The following is a 21,852-nucleotide window of genomic DNA, read 5'->3' as shown; positions in this document are numbered from 1 at the left end:
GTTCAAGCAATTTTCTGCCTCCGCCTCCTGAGTAGCTGGGATTTCAGGCACCCGCCACCACGCCTAGCTAATTTGTTTTTTGGATTTTTAGTAGAGATGGGGTTTCACCATCTTGGCCAGGCTGGTCTTGAACTCCTGACCTTGTGATCTGCCCGCCTTGGCCTCCCAAAGTGCTGGGATTACAGGCATGAGCCACCACGTCTGGCCCATAACCTTCAATTTTCAGTAAATGTAGGGTATAAAATAAACATTTGTCACAAGTAAGCAGACAGACAAATACAGAAGGTGAAACATTATTTTGCAGGGCAGCTGGCCTGATCTCTTGGAAAGTCAATATCATGACAAAAGGATTAGAAGAGACTAAAGGCCATGACAATTAGATCAACTAATAGTCCTGCATCAATACTGGTTTCAGGTCGGGCATAGTAGCTTATGCTTGTAATTCCAGCACTTTGGGAGGCTGAGGTGGATGGATCACCTGAGGTTAGGAGTTCCAGACCAGCTTGGCCAACATGGTGAAAACTTGTCTCTTGTAAAGATACCAAAGTTAGCGGGGCATGGTGGTGCGAGCCTGTAGCCCTAGCTACTCGGGAGGCTGAGGCAGGAGAATTGCTTGAACCCGGGCGGCGAAGGTTGCAGTGAACCAAGATTGCGCCAGTGCACTCCAGCCTGGGCGACAGAGAGACTCCATCTCAACAACAACAACAAAAACTGATTTCAACACATTTGATCTAAAGGACATTTTGGGGCCGGGCACGGTGACTCATGCCTATAATCCTAGCACTTTGGGAGGCTGAGGCAGGTGGATCACAAGGTCAGGAGATGGAGACCATCCTGGCTAACACGGTGAGACACCGTCTCTACTAAAAAAGAAAAAAAATTAGCCGGGCGTGGTGGTGGGTGCCTGTAGTCCCAGCTACTCAGGAGGCTGAGGCAGGGGAATGGCATGAACCTGGGAGGCAGAGCTTGCAGTGAACCGAGATCGCGCTACTGCACTCCAGCCAGCCTGAGCAACCCAGCGAGACTCCGTCTCAAACAAAAAAAAAACAAAAAACAAAAAAAGAAAACAACAAACAGACAAAATAATAATAATAATAATAAAGGACATTTTGGGGGAGATCTGAATATGGTATAGATATTAGATAAAGTGAAAGTTTACAAGAGTGAAAAGGAAGAGTTTGTTGATCAAAAAAGAAAGGTTACAAAATAGTACAAAGCTTATGATTTTATTTGGGTAATAAAAAGTGCATTGAAAAAGTCCAGGCCAGGCACAATGGCTCACACCTATAATCTCCACACTTTGGGAGGCCGAGGTAGGTGGATCACTTGAGGTTAGGAGTTTGAAACCAGCCTGGCCAATATGGTGAAACCCCATCTCTACCAAAAAATACAAAAATTAGCCAGGCGTGGTGGCAGGCACTTGTAATCCCAGAAACTCGGGAGGCTGGGATTATAGGCACCAGCAATTATAGCAATTACAGAATTGCTTGAACTCAGGAGGCAGAGGTTGTAGTCAGCCGAGATCACACCACTGCACTCTAGCCTGGGCGACAGAGTGAGACTCTATCTCAAAAAAAGAAAAAAGGTCCAGAGTCACATATGCTAAGCTGTTAGCAGTGGAATCTTTGGTAATGTGATAATGACATTTTCTTATTTTGGCTTGCTTGGATTTTTCTAACTTTTTATCCTGAACATGCATGATTTTATAATAATAAAACATTATTTTGGCCAGGCACAATAGCTCATGCCTCTAATCCCAGCACTTTGGGAGGCTGAGGTGGGTGGATCACTGAGCTCAGGAGTTTGAGACCAGCCCGACCAACATGGTGAAACTCCATCTCTACTAAAAATACAAAAATTAGCCCCGCATGGTGGCACATGCTTGTAATCGCAGCTACTCAGGAGGTTGAGGTGGGACAATCACTTGAATCCAGGAGGCGGAGGTTGCAGTGAGCCGAGATCGCACCAAAGCACTCCAGCCTGGGTGACAGGGTGAGACTCTGTCTCAAAAAAACAAAACAAAAGAAAAAACTCCATTATTTTTAAAAGCATATTAGAATTACACGAGCTAACAGATAATACAAATACAGCATTTTGACTACATTAAACATATCTATGTATACCCCAGTGTCTAGCAGGTTAGTAATAATAACTAACATTTAGCAAGTTCTTACAATGTGTCCAGCACACTTCTAATTGCTTTAACTGTATTCATTCAGAGGTGTTCAAATTTTTCGATGGTGACTCACAATCAAAAATACAGTTTACAGGCTGGGCGTAGTGGCTCACGCCTGTAATCCCAGTACTTTGGGAGGCCGAGGCCAGGAGATCGAGACCATTCTGGCTAGCATGGTGAAACCCCATCTCTACTAAAAACGCAAAAAATTTAGCCGGGTGTGGTGGTGGGCACTTGTAGTACCAGCTACTCGGGAGGCTGCGCCAGGAGAATGGTGTGAACCTGGGAGGCAGAGCTTGCAGTGAGCCAAGATCGCACCACTGCACTCCAGGCTGGTTGACAGAGCGAGACTCTGTCTCAAAAGAAAAAAAATACAGTTTATAGAGCAATGCAGTACACTCATGCATACACACATACTTATATACTTTCTTTTCTTTTCTTTCTTTCTTTTTTTTTTTTTTTTTTTTTTTGAGACAGGTTCTGGCTCTGTCACCCAGGCCATGGTGCAGTAGTGCAATCTTGGCTCACTGCAGCCTCAACCTCCCAGGCTCAAGTCATCCTCCCACCTCACCCTCCTGAGTAACCAGGACTACAGGTGTACGCCACTACACCTGGCTGATTTTCATATTTTTCTGTGGAAATGGGGTTTTGCCATGTTGCCCAGGCAGGTCTCAAACTCCTGAGCTCAAGTGATCCGCCCACCTTGGCCTCCCGAGTGCTGAGATTACAGTTGTGAGCTACCATGCCCAGCCTGCACATACTTTCATACTGTACACAACAGAAATAAAAGCTTTCAGAAAATAATTACCTGCCCTGACTATGTAACACATTCTGAATTCTTGTATTTGATTATATTCTATCCAATTCTATTTTATTTTTTAAAAAATCTGGTTAATCTATTAAATCAATCTCATGGCCCACTAATGGGTCTTGACCTGCAGTTTGGAAAACTCTTTTAAAACTAATTTAATATGTGTACACACAGACACATACAAACCCCTATGAGGTAAGAACTATTATTGCACCAATTTTTCAGAAGAGAAAATTCTGGCACAAAGAGGTTAAATAACTTGCCTAAGCATACACTGCTAAGTAGGAGAAACCGGGTTCCAACCCAGGGAGCCAGGTCCAAAGTCTGTCCTTTGAACAGTCTGTTCTGTCTCACAGAGGCTCTCTCATCCCATCAGGCACATGTTGATAAATAAATATCTGCTTGGGCCGCGTGCAGTGGCTTATGCTTGTAATCTCAGCACATTGGGAGGCCGAGGTGGGTGGATCACCTAAGGTCCGGAGTTCGAAACCAGTCTAGCCAACATAGTGAAACCCCGTCTCTGTTGAAAAATACATAAAATTAGCTCGGTGTGGTGACGGGCACCTGTAACCCCAGCTACTCAGGAGGCTGAGGCAGGAGAATTGCTTGAACCCAGGAGGCAGAGGTTGCAGTGAGCCAAGATCATGCCATTGCACTCCAGTCTGGGCAACAAGAGTGAAACTCCATCTCAAAAATAAACAAATACATAAATATCTGCTAATACATATTTGACCCTCCAAAGGGGTGATGCAAGTAATATTTTAACAGAGAGGTCTGTTAAATTTATTGGAGTGTTCAAGTTACAGCAGATTTAGGGAGCAGAGGTCGTATTTTCTCACTTTTCTATTTCATGATGAACAGTACTACTGTGAAAAGAGCACAGACTTCAAAGTCAGATAATGCTGGGTTCAAATACTGGCTCCACACCAGGGACAGATCCAGATCCTTGGGGACTAAAGCTTATGCAATTTTGAAAGCTCCTCTTAAGAAGAATAGGCCAGGCATGGTGGCTCACACCTGTAATTCCAACACTTTGGGAGGGTGAGGTAGGCGGATCACTTGAGCTCGGGAGTTTGAGACCGGCCTGGTCAACATGGTGAAACCCCATCTCTACTAAAAATACAAAAATTAGCCAGGTGTGGTGGCGCGTGCCTATAATCCTAGCTACTCTGGAGGCTGTGGCAGGATAATCACTTTAACCCAGGAGGCAGAGGTTGCAGTGAGCCAAGATGGCACCACTGCACTCCAGCCTGGGCAGCACAGCAAGACCCTGTCTCAAAAAACAAAGACAAAAACAAAAAAACCAAAATGATGGATACAGAATTAGGTATAGGGCCTTGAATAGAGCCTATCTAAAGAAGAGTGCCTGAGGCTTGAGCTTCATTCACTTTCTGGTTAATCTGTGTCTGTCTGCCATTCATTTCTGACACTCAGTTTCTAACCTCTGAAATAAGGGTAAAAATTCCTGTTTCTCATGGTTGTCAGAAGATCAACTGAGACAAACTAACTGAAGGGCCTAGTACAATGTTCATGGAGCAGGCACTCAATATATGATTGTTGACAATAATAATAATGGTAATAAATAATAAAATACTTCAATTAGAGGCCAGTTTTTTTGTTTGTTTGTTTTTGAGATGGAGTTTCACTCTTGTTGCCCAGGCTGGTTGCAGTGACACGATCTCATCTCACTGCAACCTCTACCTCTCAGGATCAAGCAATTCTCCTGGCTGAGCTTCCCGAGTAGTTGGGATTACAGGGCACCCATCACCACGCCCAGCTAATTTTTTTGTATTTTTAGTACAGCTACTCCGGAGGCTGAGGCAGGAGAATCGCTTGAGCCCGGGAGGCAGAGGTTGCAGTGAGTCGAGATCCTGCCACTGTACTCCAGCCTGGGCAACAGGGAGAGATTCCGTCTCCAAACAAAAACAAAAACAAAAACAAAAATTAGTCAGGCTTGGTGGTGGGTGCCTATAGTCCCAGCTATTTGGCTAAGGCAGGAGAATCTCTTGAACCCAGGAGGTGGAGGTTGCAGTAAGCCGAGATTGCACCACTGCACTCCAGCCTGGGCGACAAGAGCAAAAATGTCTCAAAAAACAAAAAATAAACAAAAAAAACAAAGGCAGATAGAGTATTATGGGAGAGAGTCATTTGCAGGAGCCTCAAAAGGCCAGATTTCTACCATGTAGATGTCAATAAGAAAAGATATTTAACCATTTCACACCTTTGTAGTCTTTCTCAGCCTAAGGAAGGCAGATTTCAAGGTGCATTTTGGTGTTGCGAGAGAAGGCAGCTGGATAGACACTATCCTGCAGCTTCAAGTTCTTAGTCACCTGCAGGCAGACTCTTGCACTTGTTGTGCTGTGTCCTGAGGGATTATCTAAAAGCAAGAGGCCCCTGGAGTCGGTTCCTGCCCCTAGAGAACCAAGAGTATTTGCAGAAAAGTTTCCACTTACATCTTATATTCTCTGCCTAGGGTTTGAGTTTCTTAAAAAGGAGGTATCTTAATCCAGATTTCAAAAAAAACATGACAGGAGTCCTTCCCTACCTTGTGGTTTCTCTTGGTTATCTGTAGGCTTTTTGTTTAGCGTGATTGGGTTTTGTTTGGATAAGAAACAATAACTGGGGTATGTGGATGAGAAAGGTCGTAAGACGGGTAGGAGGCAATTAGATTAATTAGGTAATTAAAGGGACATCTGTGGGTGATTATTAACTTTGTTGCTAGCTATATTTAGGCATCACTACATGTCTTATTTTTGTTAATATTTACAAATGACTTATACCCTTTGCTACTCAACAATCACAAAATATTCCCATTTCTCCTCAGAAATTCCTCTCTGTAATATTGAAGATGAAACAGACCTTCTTTTTCTTTTTCTTTTCTTTTTTTTTTTCAAGACAGAGTCTTGCTGTGTCACCCACGCTGGAGTGTAGTGGCGAGATCTCGGCTCACTGCAACCTCTGCCTCTGGGGTTCAAGCAATTCTCCTGCCTCAGCCTCCCGAGTACTTGGGATTACAGGCACCCGCCACCACACCTGGCTAATTTTTGTATTTTTAGTAGAGGCGGGTTTTCACCATGTTCGCCAGGCTGGTGTCTAACTCCTGGCCTCATGATCTGCCTTCTTCGTCCTCCCAAAGTGCTGGGATTATAAGCGTGAGCCACCACACCCAGCCAAGACTTTCTTTTTCTAATCTCTAGCAAAATGATCCTTTCTCCTCCTGCTATACCTATTTGTTTACTTCTTAAGAACATGGGGATTCATGTTCTTAAGAAGTAAGAATTGGATTCATCTATTGTCTCCAAGCCCGTTTTCCCTAGATTCTCAATATCCACAGTACACACACGGTGCCCTGATGCCATTTTAGCATATCAACTATGGGTTTCATCCCCAGGATTTTCTTTTCTCCACAGCCTTTCCCCAGTGAACTAAGTTGTCTCAACTTAGGACAATGTGAAACCAAAGAGAAAGGAGTCTTTTGTTGGCTTTTGGGCCACGATCCTGTGGGAAAGAGAAAGGACTCACACTCAAAGACAACACATGAAGCTTGCAGGAATCTACCTCCAGATGAGATCAGGTCCTCGGACTGAGGGGAAGGTGACTGGAGAATTCAGAAGCTTGTGGCTCCCAGGCCCTGGGCTGTGCCCCAACATAACTGCACCTGGGAATTAGGAATGGGGATGAGAGGAATTCCCTGAAAACTGTTTTGGCGTCTTCAGTGGTTGTTAGGTGAAATCTTGTACAAGGAGGGTGTGTGGCCACTATCAGGCCACCATGGGGGATTGCTGCTTTAATAATTTCCAATTATGACTTTGGACAATGTCTGGAAAAACACAGGGAAATTTGCATGCAAACAGTCCATTAACAAAGAAACAGGGAAAAAATGAAAATTCGTGAGAATGAGGGGGAACATTCAGATCACTTTAATCTAGTGTGCGCGAAGACAGGTGCTCATTCAGTACATTTCAGCCCAGCCAGTAAAACAGATGATACGCAGGAGCAGAAAGCCACCCTCCCCCATGTCTTGCCATCAGGGAAGTCCCTGGAAATGAAATACAACCCAGGGGAAAATCTGGGAGTGTAGAATGACCTTAGCACATCTAATTGCAATCTGTGATAATTGCTACGCTGGCAAAGCCCAGGAAGCCATGCAAACCAGTCCAGGGGGACAGGGAAGGGCTCCCTGAGCAGAGACCTGAAGGGTGAGTTAGATATAACTAGATGTTTGTGAAGGTAGAAAGAAAATCCAGTCCCTGGGCTGGCAATTACCTGGTGAGCCACTCAGAACCATTTTAAAAACATTGTCATGAGGAAGATGATGAGTAAACAGAGAACTTCGGGAAGGGACCGGTCCGTGGCAGCAAATGCTGCAGAGAGGCCAAGCAAAATAAAGACCAAGAAGAGCCCATTGGTTGAAATACCATGGAGGACACTGGTGCTGACCTTGTCAAGTACAGCTGGAGCAGGTTGTGGGAAGAAGGCAATTTTTTTTTTTTTTTTCCTGAGATGGAGTCTTGCTTTGTTGCCCAGGCTGGAGTGCAGGGGTACAATCTCGGCTCACTGCAACCTCCGCCTCCTGGGTTTGAGCAATTCTCCTGGCTCAGCCTCCCAAGTAGCTGGGATTACAGGTGTGCACCACCATGCCCAGCTAATTTTTGTATTTTTAGTAGAGACGAGGCTTCACCATGTTGGCCAGGCTGGTCTCGAACTCCTGACCTCATGATCCGCCTGCCTCGGCCTCCCAAAGTGCTGGGATTACTGGTGTGAGCAACTGTGCCTGGCCAGAAGTCAAAATTGTAGGAGGTCAAGACACATGGAAGGTGTAGAAACAGAGATGGTAAATGGAGAAAACTCTTCCCAGAAATTTGGCTGTGAAAGAAATGGTGAATGGCAGTAGCGAAAGCTGGACTTGAGGTCAAAGGAACAGGCTTTTCCGATAGGGAGCCTTTGCATATGTACAAATATTAGGAGGAAGCAGCCTGTCCAGAGGGCAGGTAAAAGACAGGATGGAGACTCCTAAAGAGCCAGGAAGTGACACAAGCCAAAGCCGAGGTAGGAGCGTGGCCTAAAAGGGAGGAAAAAAGAATGGGAGTGGAGGCAGATGCCTGTACATTTGGTGGCAGAAGAGGGAGCTGTCTACAGCCTCTACTTTCTCTGTGACATGGGAGGCGATAGGATCTGTTAACTGGGGAGGGGACTCAGGAGTGTGGATGGGTTGGAAGGGCTGGCAAAACCAAAGAACTGAAGAAGGTGGAAAGGATTTGAACTAGCCATTACAGTGGTTACAAATTCTAGGTGTATAAGAAAAACTTCATCTTCCTATACTTTTCCAGTGTTTCTATTTGAAGCGCTCGTTCCTTTCGGTGGTCAATGTTTCATCTCAGTCAATTCATGCAGAGGACAGGGAGGCAGCTGGGTACATGGGTCTGGCGCTCAGAAGAAGAGTATGGGCTGAACATGTCAATTTGGGATTCATCAGAATAGTTTGTCTTCTCGAGTCTTGGGAAGTATTGACTCAGCTCAGGGAGATGGAAGAGGCTGAAGAGCCAAACTTGGGAAAACCCCAACATTTAAAGACCCCGTGGAAGAAGAAGAATCTGTGAAGAGTCAGAAGGCAGGAGGAAAAGCAGGAGAGTACCATGTCCCAGAACTAAGGGAAGTGAGTATTTTAAGTAAGTGGAAATAAAAAATCAACTAGCATTAGAATTATAAAATATCCGGTGGGCCGGGCGTGGTGGCCTATGCCTGTAATTCCAGCACTTTGGGAGCAGAAGTGGGAGGATTGCTTGAGGCCAAAAGTTTGAGACCAGCTTGGGCAACATAGTGAGACTCTGTCTTTACAAAAAATTAAAAAAAAATTCACCAGGCACGGTGGTAGTGCCTGTAGTCCCAGCTACTCAGGAGGCTAAGGCAGGAGGGTTACTTGATCCTCAGGAGGTCGAGGCTGCAGTGACCGATGATAGTGCCACTGCTCTCCAGCCTGGGCAACAAAGCAAGACTCCATCTCAGGAAAAAAAAAAAAAAAATTGTGTGACGGAGTGATACCTTGTTTCTAAAAAAATAATAGTAACAGGCCAGGCGTGATGGCTCATGCCTATAATCCCAGCACTTTGGGAGGGTAAACCACTTTGGTGGGTAGATCACGTGAGGTCAGGAGTTCGAGACAAGCCTGGCCAACACGGTGAAACTCCATCTCTACTAAAAATACAAAATTTAGCCAGGTATGGTGGCACATGGCTGTAATCCCAGCTATTCGGGAGGCTGAGGCAGGAGAATCGCTTGAACTCAGGCGACGGTGGTTGCAGTGAGCCAAGATCATGCCACTCTACTCCAGCCTGGGCAACAGAGTGAGACACTGTCTCAAATAAATAGATAAAGAATAGTAATAATAATTAATTAAGTAAAATATCCACTGGATATCCTGTATTCTTCTTTCTTTGGGTTGAGGTACAAAGAACAGTGAGAAGATATCGTCATGGCAATAATCATAATATCTACTATTTACTGAGGACATAGCTCCTGATTATGTCATCCAACTAGCCAATCAATCAATCACGTATCAACTGAGAACACACCATGTGCCAAACACTAATGACAGTGTTTCCTCTCATGGTGCTCATTAGAGCGTCTCAACCTCTTTCACTGTCACACATGAAAAGTCAGACCCTTTGTACATCCCCAGAGGTAAACGAATGTTGAGGCTACTCAAGGCTGCCTGAGCCCCTTGGCTGCCCTGAGGGCTGGGAGATCAATATCTCATCATCCCCTGCCTCTGATCAAAATTCTTTTTTTCAATATCTATTCTGATATTGAATGTGACTGTGGAAGAGTTTTATTATTATGAGGGCGGAGGTGAGGACCAGCATAGGGTAAAAGCTGATAGTAGTCTTCAGTGGGTTAAGCAAGAACCTTGGAGAATGGGGCTGGTTTTAAAAGCTTGGAGCCGAAAAGAAAAAATAAAAGCAGCATTAGATTGTTCCGCTTTCAGTAATGAGGACAGAAAGAGAGAGGGAACCTCTTTCTAAAAATCAGGAAATGGAAAAAGTTACTCTAAAAATTAGGAAGATTAAACTGAGGATCTTTAATCTGAGATTAAATCCTAAGGTTTCAGAGGTGAAAACACTTGTGAGTTTCTGTTGGCACATCTGTTTGTAGACACTGATGCCTGCTCATTGTGCACTGTGCACAAGTGGAAGCACCCTGAGAGAATCTTGTTTCCTGCAATAGAGTGCAACTGAAAATAGTGATTAAATCAGACTGTCAATGGAATAGTTGACAGCAAGGAATTAAATCAGACTGTCAATGGAATAGTTGAGTTCACTGTGAAAACAGCCCTGTTTAGGTAAAATTCATTCTGATCTGTCAATGGAAAATTATGAAGCCCTTAAAAAAAAAAGAAGGGGGCCAGGCACGGTGGCTCACGCCTGTAATCCCAGCACTTTGGGAGGCCGAGGTGGGCGGATCACGAGGTCAGGAGTTCAAGACCAGCTTGGCCAACATGGTGAAACCCTGTCTCTACTAAAAATACAAAAATTTGCTGAGCATGGTGGCGTGTGGCTGTAATCCCCAGCTACTCAGGAAGCTGAGACAGGAGAATTGCTTGAACTGGGACCTGGCAGGCGGAGGTTGCAGTGAGCCGAGATCACGCCACTGCACTCCAGCCTGGGCTACAGAGCGAGACTCCATCTCAAAAAAAAGAAAAAAAAGGGACTGAGGCATTTCTCCTGATCTGGAAGGTTTTCCAAGGTATATTTTTCAGGAAAGGATAATAAGGTACAAAATTGTATGTTTAGAGTGTTATTAAAAAAAATATGTATAGCTATGTTTGCATATGCAAAGAATACGGAAGGATGTGGAAGAAACTGGTAAGAGGTGACCCATGGGGAAGGGAGCTCAGTGGCTGGAGATCAAGGTGGAAGGTTTTCACTGTATACTTTTTTGAATTTTGTACCAGGTATTATTTATTTAGTGAATAAATATATGCAAATACAGAAAAAAAAAACTTTTGGTGAATCATTTTTGCAAGGTTCATTTGTAATGCAAACAGCCACTCCCTAATTTGCTTTGGAAATGTTGACATTTGTGTACTGGATTTTCTTAAAGCATGAAATACCAGTGTCTGCAAACCACACCCCGAGTGCTTAAATTTGAGGTCACTGACAAAACCAGCCATACAAGTGTGACTTTCCAAAAAGCCAAACATTGTTGAGAGAAGCAGAGTGAGTGCCAGGGCTTGATGCATCCCCAGCATCTGAGAATCTCAGCGAAGGGACTGTGGAGAGTTGGAGCAATCTCCTTTTTTTTTTTTTTTTCTCCGAAATGGAGTCTTGCTCTGTTGCCCAGCCTGGAGTGCAGTGGCGCGATCTTGGCTCACTGCAAGCTCCGCCTCCCAGGTTCAAGTGATTCTCTTGCCTCAGCCTCCCGAGTAGCTGGGATTACAGACACATGCCACCACGTCTGGCTAATTTTTTGTATTTTTAGTAGAGACGGGGTTTCACTGTGTTACCCAGGATGGTCTTGATCTCCTGACCTCGTGATCCGCCCGCCTTGGCCTTCCATCTCCTTTCTTCAGAAATCAGGAAATGAGGGTCCAAACGGGAAGAGACTTGCCTAATAAAAAGATTGTGCTTGGCCGGGCGCGGTGGCTCAAGCCTGTAATCCCCGGTACTTTGGGAGGCCGAGACGGGTGGATCACGAGGTCAGGAGATCGAGACCATCCTGGCTAACATGGTGAAACCCCGTCTCTACTAAAAATACAAAAAACTAGCCGGGCGAGGTGGTGGGCGCCTGTAGTCCCAGCTACTTGGGAGGCTGAGGCAGGAGAATGGCGTGAACCCGGGAGGCGGAGCTTGCAGTGAGCTGAGAACCGGCCACTGCACTCCAGCCTGGGCGACAGAGCGAGACTCCGTCTCAAGAAAAAAAAAAAAAAAAAAAAAAAAAAAAGATTGTGCCATTTTGTGTACAAAAAGTGAGAAACATAAGTCTCTACATTTGCTTCCTTGCATGAAGAACTCCAGAAAGATACACAAAAACAAATGGGAAACTGTACAGAGAGGGAAGGGGAACAATGAAAGGATGCGAGACAGAGGTAGAAATGAGATTTTCACTTTTAATCTTTTATAATCCTTGATCTATTATTTAAAAGAATACAAAAACATTAAAAAGAGAGATTGACCATGCCATCTCTATGACCCACAATGCAGTTTTCAAGAACGACATCATGAGACTGTGTTCAGAGACAAATTAAGAATCCTGTGTTGGGCACGGTGGCTAACGCCTGTAATCCCAGCACTTTGGGAGGCTGAGACGGGTGGATTACCTGACATCAGGAGTTGGAGACCAGCCTGGCCAACATGGTGAAACCCCGTCTCTACTAAAAATACAAAAAATTAGCTGGCTGTGGTAGCGGGCACCTGTAGTCCCAGCTACTCAGAAGGCTGAGACAGGAGAATCACTTGAACCAGGAGGCAGAGGTTGCAGTGAGCTGAGATTATGCCATTGCACTCCAGCCTGGGCAACAAGAGTGAGACTCTGTCTCAAAAATTAAAAAAAAAAAATCGTGTGTTGAAATCACAGATCAAATTCTACTGCTTCAAATACCAATGACTATCTAGAATATTTTGTCATATTGAAGTTTTGTCTTACTGAGATTTGTTTGAGGTAACACAGGCCATCAGCTGGGCTTAAATCTCATTTTTAATTACAGGCAAATTTGTCAAAATTCTGTGATAACAGCCCATTGCTAGTCTGTGAATTCAGTCATACGAGGAGGTACCATAGGGCAGGAGAAAAATCAGCGGACAGGAAGTCAGGAAACCTGATTCTAATCAAGTTTTGTAATTTAACTAACGTTGTAATTTTGGGCAACTTAATTCCTCTCCTTAAGCCAGTTTCAACAACTGTAAAATAAAAGGACTAGATGAAGTGATCTCTAGGTTCCCTCTTAGCTCTGATATGATTGGATTCTGAAACCATTTATTAGCAATTTAGAATGAAAAGGAAATTTACGAGGTCTTTTTTGACATCTAGGAGACAGTAACAGGCAGTTGGGCCTCCATTTGCTCCTTTGACTTGTAACTACATGAGAACTAGCAGGTGATCTTCTTGGCCCCTTTCTCTTGAGCCCACACCCTGATGGTGATTATCTAGATCCAGGTTCCTGAGAGCATGAGTTTAGGGAAATGTTAATCATTCTCCACAAAGCATCTCAAATACATCTGGGAAATCCTGTACAATAAGTGTTCCTGATGGAGGGTCAGAATGCAATTAAAGGTCCTGAGAAATCCTGCAACAAAGAAACATGTAACTTTTACCTAACCCAGCATTCTGCACATTTAAGGATATAAAATACTTTGGGGGGAGAGAGAAAGAGAGAGCAAGCGAGTGAGAGAGCTGTTACCTCTATTTGGAACAAATGGGATCCAAATGCTTCCATTTTTAGGAAATTTATGAGATCAGTTATCAGATGGCAGTTAAGACAATTCTGGGGCCTCTGCAAATATGGGAGGTTTAGCACGTTCCTAAGGGAGGCTGAGAATCTCGTGATTCATGCAGCTCTCTACCCCACCAGTTTTCTTTCAACAGTGGGAGTCTCAGAAACTCTATTGTTTTACAGGGAGGTTCCCATCTAAGCATAATTAGGTCAACCGACATCTTATCCCTTTCACTTCTGGCTTTCAGAATTTTTCAGAACTATAATTTTTATTCAGAAATTTTAATTCTCTTTCCTTCCCCCCAAGGCCTTGAGTCTACATTTGCATATATATATATTTTATATATGTGTGTGTGTATATATATTCCCTCCCTCCTAATATCTGCAATCCCCAGTGGGTAGGTGGGAAAAGTTACGTGTCATTTGGGCACTGGACCTGCCACACTTAACATCCTTTATTAGTTTTCGAGATTTTTCACCCTCAATTCCCAAAGAAACATTGACTCATCACAACATATACACACAGTCATTTGGAAAAAATTAACTTAAAATGTGTATCTCTTAAGACTTCTCAATTATTTTTGTCCCATCTTTAAGCATTCAATTTAAAGACAGCAAAAAAATCTCTAAGCAGGCACAAACATATAGTCAAAGTTCTCATTGTTTTCTGTGTTGCTATATCTCCAAGTCTGAAACCAAGAAACAATATGAAATGCTATTTTTGCATTTAGTGCTTTCTTTACTCGAAAGTTTCCAGGCTTGTAGTTCAAGCATCAGGATAAAAACAACCAGCCAGGCAGCTGTTGCAGGCCCAGCTAATCATACTAGTACTTCCCTGAAGGGCTTGAGCTGCAAATAAATTCTTTTTCTCCTGGCCAGACTTGGTTATTGGCAGTTACTTTGGATTGTACACTGCCTGGACTCAGGACTCTCCCTCTGTTTTCCTAGAACAGTGGGAAAGAAATGGAGGTGAGGAGGCAGCTGGATTGGGGTGGAGGATGTGCCCACTGACTCTCCCATCCACCCTGTGGCATTTTTTTTTTAACTTATTTATTTTTTTCAGATGTAGTCTCGCTCTGTCACCCAGGCTGGAGTGCAGTGGCGCGATCCTGGCTCACTGCAACCTCCGCCTCCCGGGTTCAAGCAAGCAGTTCTCCTGCTTCAGCCTCCCAAATAGCTGGGATTACAGGCGTGAGCCGCTATGCTCAACCAATGTTTTTTTCTGTTTGTTTGTTTGTTTTTGAGATGGGGTCTCGCTCTGTCACCCGGGCTGGAGTGCAGTGGTGCAATCTCGGCTCACTGCAAGCTCTGCCTCCCGGGTTCAAGCCATTCGCCTGCCTCAACCTCCCAAGTAGCTGGGACTACAGGTGCCCACCACCACGCCCAGCTAATTTTTTGTATTTTTAGTAGAGACAGGGTTTCACCGTGTTAGGATGGTCTCGATCTCCTGACTTTGTGATCTGCCCGCCATGGCCTCCCAAAGTGCTGGGATTACAAGCGTGAGCCACCGCGCCCGGCCCTTTTTTTTTTTGAAAGGGAGTCTTGCTCTGTCTCCCAGGCTGGAGTGCAGTGGCGTGATCTTGGCTCACTGCAAGCTCTGCCTCCCAGGTTCACGCCATTCTCCTGCCTCAGCCTCCTGCACAGCTGGGACTACAGGAGCCCGACACCATGCCCGGCTTTTTTTTTTTTTTTTGTATTTTTAGTAGAGACAGGGTGTTTAGTAGAGACATCGTGTTAGCCAGGACGGTCTTGATCCCCTGACTTCGTGATCCGCCTGTCTCAGCCTCCCAAAGTGCTGGGATTACAGGCATAAGCCATTGCACCTGGCTCCAGTTTTTTTTTTTTTTTTTTTTTTTTTAACACTTTGTCTTTGTCTACCCTAGCGCAACTCCCTGATGGGCTGTCTTTTTTTTTTTTTTTTTTTTTTTTTTTTGAGACAGGGTCTCACTTTGTCACCCAGGGTGGAGTGCAGTGGTGCGATCTCAGCTCACTGCAGCCTTGACCTCCTGGGTTCAAGCCATCCTCCAACCTCAGCCTCCAAAGTGGCTGGGACTACAGGTGTGAACCACCACACCCAGCTAATTTTTTTGTTTGTTTTGAGATGGAGTCTAGCTCTGTCACTTAGGCTGGAGTGCAGTGGCACAATCTCAGCTCATTGCAGCCTCTGCCTCCTTGAGTTCAAGAGATTCTTCTGCCTCAGCCTTCCAAGTAGCTAGGATTACAGGCATGTGCTACCACGCCCTGCTAATTTTTGTATTTTTAGTAGAGAAGGGGTTTCACCGTGTTGGCCAGGCTGGTCTCCAACTCCTAACCTCAAGTGATGTGCCCGCCTCAGCCTCCTAAAGTGCTGGAATTACGGGCATAAGCCACCACCCTTTTTCTTTTTTGGCATTTTTCTTGGAGATGGGCTTTCGCCATTGTTGCCCAGGCTGGTCTCGAACTCCTGAGCTCAAGCGATCCTCCTGCCTTGGCCTCCCAAAGTGCTAGGATTACAGGTGTGAGCCACCTTGCCCAGATGATGGGTTGTCTTAATTCACCTAGGAGTACCTGCTGAAAGCTACGGTTGATAAATAAAGGGAGGGCCATGAAATTAAGCAGGAGGTGGGGACACTGAAGAGAAAACAAAACAAAACAAAATATTGTTGGGGAGGGATTATTTAGGAGGACAGAGGGTGGTTAATTTCATGTGTCAAATTTGTTAGGCTATCGTGCCCCATTGTTAGGTCAAACACTAGTGTAGATGTTGTGAAGGTATATTTTATATGTGATTAACATTTATAATCATTTGACTTAATTTTTTTTTTTTTTTGAGATGGAGTCTCGCTCTGTGGCTCAGGCTGGAGTGCAGTGGTGCAATCTCTCGGCTCACTGCAAGCTCCGCCACCCGGGTTCACGCCATTCTCCTACCTCAGCCTCCCGACTAGCTGGGACTACAGGCGCCCGCCGCCACGCCCGGCTAATTTATTGTGCTTTTAGTAGACATGGGGTTTCGCCGCGTTAGCCAGGATGTTCTCCATCTCCTGACCTTGTGATCCGCCCGCCTCGGCCTCCCAAAGTGCTGGGATTACAGGCGTGAGCCACTGTGCCCAGCCCATTTGACTTAATTTAATTTTTTTTTTCTTTTTTTTTTTTGAGACAGAGTCTTGCTCTGTCGCCCAGGCTAGAATGCAGAGGCATGATCTTGACTCACTGCAACCTCTGCCCCTGGGTTCAAGCAATTCTCCCGCCTCAGCCTCCTGAGTAGCTGGGATTACAGGCATGCGCCACCACACCTGGCTAATTTTTGTATTTTTAGTAGAGATGGGGTTTTGTCATGTTAGCGAGGCTGATCTCAAACTCCTGACCTCGTGATCCACCTACCTCAGCCTCCCAAAGTGCTGGGATTACAGGTGTGAGCCACTGCACCTGTCCTCATTTGAACTTAAATTAAGCAGATTACCCTCCATACTGTGGGTGGGCCTCACCCCATCAGTTGAAGGCCCTAAGAGCAAAAACTTAGGTTTCTTGAGGAAGAAGGAATTCTATCTCAAGATGGCAACATAGAAATCCCAGCTGAGTTTCTAGCCTGCTGGCCTACCCTGTGGATTTCAGACTTAAAACTGCAATATCAACTCTTTCAAGTTTCCACACTGCCCTGCAAATTTCAGACTTTCCACCCCCCACAATTGCATGAGCCAATTCCTTAAAACAAATCTCTGTATCTCTATATATTCTCTACATACTTTCTATATAGCCTTGTGATTTTGTTTCTCTGGAGAACCCTGACTAATACAGAGGGTTCCCGGGAGGATGAGCCTAGAGAAAAAAATGGAGCTGATAACTAATTGTGAGTTTGACCATAACCTGAGAACATTTTTTCAGTTTTGACAAAGAGCTTGCAGAGAAGTCAGTGATAGCTATTTCAAAATGAAATTATGTAAGAGAAAAAAACTGAAGCAATTGTTAACTCCAGGGAAAACAAAAAGTGGTACATGAAGATAATCTGACTCAATTGTAAACACCGACTATTGATTTAAGAGGGATGGCGTGGTAGAAGAAGTTGTGGTATAAGTGAATTAAATTCTCATCTTAATTGAGGAAATTAAAAATATTTAAAAATAAAAACTTAAGAAATAGCAATGTTATTTCAAAACAAGGAGATAAATGGCAGAAGAACAACTAAAAGCTTGGAAAGCATCTGCTTCTGCTGAGTGAATCCAGTGGGAGTGGGTGGGGCAAGGAATTGCTGTTTATCATTATGAGTCTTGTAGATCATTTAATCTTTTTCAAGTCTGTACATGTATTACTTTGGTAAAAATAAAAACTTAAAAAGTTATGGGGGTCCAGTGTAGAAAATTTGGAAAGTACAGAAAATTATAAAGAAGAAAATATAACCACTCATAATTCCTCCACTCAGAGAAAGCCACTGGGCATATTTTAGAGGAACAAGATTAAATGCATTTGTGAGATTAAATAGAGCTTAAAGATTTAAAACATCACAATTTAGATATAAATGAACAAATAACAGTATAATACCGGATATGTGTAGATATAATTACATACAATATAAGCATATATACTACAATTCCATGTGTTTATATGTGTATTAGAAAGTAGTCTCAGCTGGACACAGTGGCTCATACCTGTAATCCCAGCACTTTCAGAGGCCAAGGTGGGAGGACTACTTGAACCCAGGAATTAGAGTCCAGCACGGGCATCATAGGGAGACCCCATCTCTTCAAAAAATTTAAAAATTAGCAAGGTGTAGCGGTGCATGTCTGTAGACCAGTTACTTGAGCGGCTGAGGCAAGAGGATCACTTGAGCCTGGGAGGTTGAGGCTGCAGTGAGCCATGATTGTGTCACTGCAGTCCAGCCTGGGCAACACAGTGAGACTCTGTTTTAAAACACACACACACACACACACACACACATATACACTCATGCACACTAGTCTCAAGGCCAGGTGCAGTGGCTCACACCTGTAATCCCAGCACTTTGGGAAGCTGAGGCAGGCGGATTGCTTGAGCTCAGGAGGTCAAGGCTGCAGTGAGCTGTTATTGCATCATTGCACTCCAGCCTAGGTGACAGAGCGAGACCCTGTCTCAGAAAAAAAAAAAAAGATAGTCTGGAGGAATACCCACCAAAATGTTACTTGGTGGTTATGTTACCAGGGTGGGACTAGGCTAAGGCAAGCAAGGTTCCTAGGACACTCAATGTAAGGCTGCCCTCACTCTCAGGGTTCTGCAAATGCAGGAGTAGCACCTGAAAGTGAATGTCTTCTTAAATGTTATGCCCTCACATGCTTCACCCTATTCTTAGCCTTGGTTGGGACCTACGGCTGCTGGAATATGGGCACTTTCTCCTTCTTACTTTTTACTTGGATATATGTTCAAGTTCCTTGCTACTCTAAGTGTGGTACATGGACCAGCAGTGATAGCATCACCTGGAGGCTTGTTTGAAATGCAGTATCTCAGCTCTGCTCTGCTCCAGACTTTAGCCAGATCTGCACTTTAACCAAATCCCAGGAGATTTATGTGCATGTTACAGTCTGAGAAGCACTGGGCTAGCAAGCACCCAAGCATAGTTCCTGTCCTCTTATGAAAGGAATATTCAGAGGCAATTGATGCCACTGCCCCACTGGGTGGGGCACACACTGCTAGGGGGTAAGATGCCTGTTTTTAAAAAGAGTTGTGGTTCTTTCCAAGCGGCTCAGTTTTGGCTGGTGAAGCAATCATAGGTCAGCTTGATAAAGGATAGGCAGGTGATTCTTGGGACAAAGAACAGGTGAGTTGAGCAGGTGAGCAAGACACCTACCTTGGGCACAAAAAAACTCAGTAATCAAGATAAAGACTATTTTAATGCAATGTTTTTCAAAAATCAAAATGAATGCAAAAATTCCATGATGAACAAAATATCAAAATTTAAAATAAAGCTCGACTCACTGTGTAAGGTGGTTTATGCCTGTAATCCTAGCATATTGGGAGGCTGAGGTAGGAGGATCACCTTAGAACAGGAGTTTGAGACCAGACTGGGCAACATAGTGAGATCTGTCTCTACAAAAAATTAAAAAACTAGCTGAGCAAAGTCGTTCACACCTCTGGTCCCAGCTACTCACGAGGCTGAGGTGGGAGGATTGCTTGAGCCCAGGAATTCGAGGCTGCAGTGAGCTACGATTGTGCTGCTCCTCTCCAGTCTGGGTGACAGAGTGAGACCCTGTCTCAAAAAACAAACAAACAAACAAACAAACACTGGGATGTGACAACATCAGAATTATGCAGGTCAGATCATTCTAACTTCTAACTCACAGTCTAGGATGGGTATAAGTGATTTCAGTTGTGGTGGTGGTGACAGGAAAGGGATTCAGATGCTTGAGTGGCCAAAAAGAATGACAAATGTCCATTATAGTTATTGGAATCTTGGTAAAATGTCACCTTTTGGGTTCCTGCAGAAAGAGCAGCATAATTTGGCTGGGCTGTTTTAAGGAAAACTTTAGTGCTTATTTGAGTTGTGGTACAGATAAATTAATATAGGAGAGGGCCGGGTGTAGTGGCTCACACCTGTAATCCCAGCACTTTGGGAGGCAGAGGTGGGCAGATGACGTGGTCAAGAGATCGAGAGCATCCTGGGCAATGTGGTGAAACCCCATCTCTACTAAAAATACAAAAGAAAAAAAAAGAAAAGAAAAGAAAAAAAAATTAGTTGAGCATGGTGTTGCGTGCCTGTAGTCCCAGCTACTCAGGAGGCTGAGGCAGAAGAATCGCTTGAGCCCAGGAGGTGGAGGTTGCAGTGAACTGAGATCGCGCCACTGCACTCCAGCCTGGCGACAGAGCAAGACTCTGTCAAAAAACAAACAAACAATAACAAAAACAACAACAACAACAAAAACCCATATATATAGGAGGAGAGAAGAGCAAGTGAAATTCCTCTTCTGAAACTGGGAAAGCTCCAGGAGGAAGATAAGGTTTGAGCTGGGCTTTGGAGGAAGGAAAGGGAAAAGGAGAAAGAACATTGGATTTGCAGACAGGAAATGGGGTTCCCCTCTTGGTTACTTGGCTTACTAGCCGTGGGAATTCAGGCAAGTCACTTAGCTTCTCTGAGGGTCAATTACTTTATCTGCAAAACCTCCTGTGTCACTGCCAAAGTGAGGACCTAGTGAGATTAAGTAAGTGAAAGTTGTTTGTAAACTGTAAAGCATTATGCAAACATCTTGGACTATTATTAAAAGCTTAAGGATGGGTAGGACTTTGACAACAGGCATTTGGGGAGAAGGGCCTCTGGGCAGAGAGAACGAAAGGCAAAGTGATTGATTGATATGTATGTAGTGATTGACTGAGACAGGGTCTCCCTCTGTTGCCCAGGCCGGGGTGCAGTGTCATGATCATGGCTCATAGCAGCCCTGAACTCCTGGGCTCAATCAGTTCTCCTGCTTCAGCCTCCCCAGGAGGTGGGACCACAGGCACGTGCCACCATGCTGGCCAACTAAAAACATTTTTTTAGAGGTGGAGTCTCCTTATGTTGCCCAGATTGGTCTCAAACTCCTGGGCTCAAGAGATCCTCCCACCTGGACCTCCCAAAGTGCTGGAATTACAGGCACAAGCCACCGTGCCTGACCAGAAGTGATTTTTGTAAGAGGCTAGACAAAAGGAAACTGGGCTTTGAAGATGAAATGAATTAATGACTCGCAGCACATGCTTCCTTCTCTCCCTAGATGGCCCCTTTGCAGGCAGTCAGGGACCATGTCTCATTCATCTTAGTTTCCAGGAGCCTGACACTTTGTAGTTGAGGGCGTTGTGCTCCATTCTCAAGAAACGAGGAGTGCCCAAAGGCCATTAAACTTGGGACCTCTTTACCCCCTAAAGCTAGTACAGAATAAGAGTTGGGTGGCCTTGAAAAGCACGTTCTTCTGTTCACACTGGGTCGCCCTCTGGGCAACCTCCCAAACCTATGAGAGCTCACTTATCCTAGGTAAGGTCCTTACTTTGAGGAAGAGGAGGGGGGCCAAAGGCTCCAGCAGACCTGCTCTACAGGGGGTAGAGGGGTAGGTGGCAACTATACAGGTGATAACATTTCATATAACTACACACACACACACGCACATGACTGCATGCGAAACAGGTTAAATCCGAGTATGGTCTGTAATGAAGTTAATTGTATTGGTTTAGTTAATTGTATTGTGCCAATGTCAATTTCCTGGCTTTGAGAATGTTGTATCTTATGAAAAATGTTGAGGTAAGCTGGGTGGGTGACGGTATACGGAACCTGTATATATTAATTTTGCAACTTCTTGTGAGTCCATAATTATTTCGAAGTAAAAAGTAAAATAAAAGAAAACAAGGGAACTTCCCCCTCAGCCCAGCCTACTTCGCGACCGCCCCACACTCACACATCTGGCCTCGCCCAGGTCCCGCCAGCTCCGGGCAGGGGGTGAAGGGAGGGGCAAGGCGGGGCCACGCACG

The 21,852-nt window shown here is 44.6% G+C and overlaps 1 long non-coding RNA gene across 1 annotated transcript; it reads right to left on the bottom strand.

Moving 5' to 3' along the window:
* Positions 1-1,941: 1,941 nt before the first annotated feature.
* LOC115896936 lies at positions 1,942-21,837 on the bottom strand. Its single transcript, XR_004056867.1, has 3 exons — positions 21,780-21,837; positions 6,546-6,645; positions 1,942-2,000 (listed from the first exon to the last, which is right to left on the bottom strand). It is a non-coding gene; the product is annotated as an uncharacterized LOC115896936 (long non-coding RNA).
* Positions 21,838-21,852: the final 15 nt, after the last annotated feature.

This window comes from Rhinopithecus roxellana, chromosome 4, assembly GCF_007565055.1.
Source record: "Rhinopithecus roxellana isolate Shanxi Qingling chromosome 4, ASM756505v1, whole genome shotgun sequence".
In the NCBI taxonomy this organism is placed as follows: domain Eukaryota; kingdom Metazoa; phylum Chordata; class Mammalia; order Primates; family Cercopithecidae; genus Rhinopithecus; species Rhinopithecus roxellana.
Note: the sequence above shows the minus strand (reverse complement) of the source record. Positions and strands in the feature narration are given on the sequence as shown.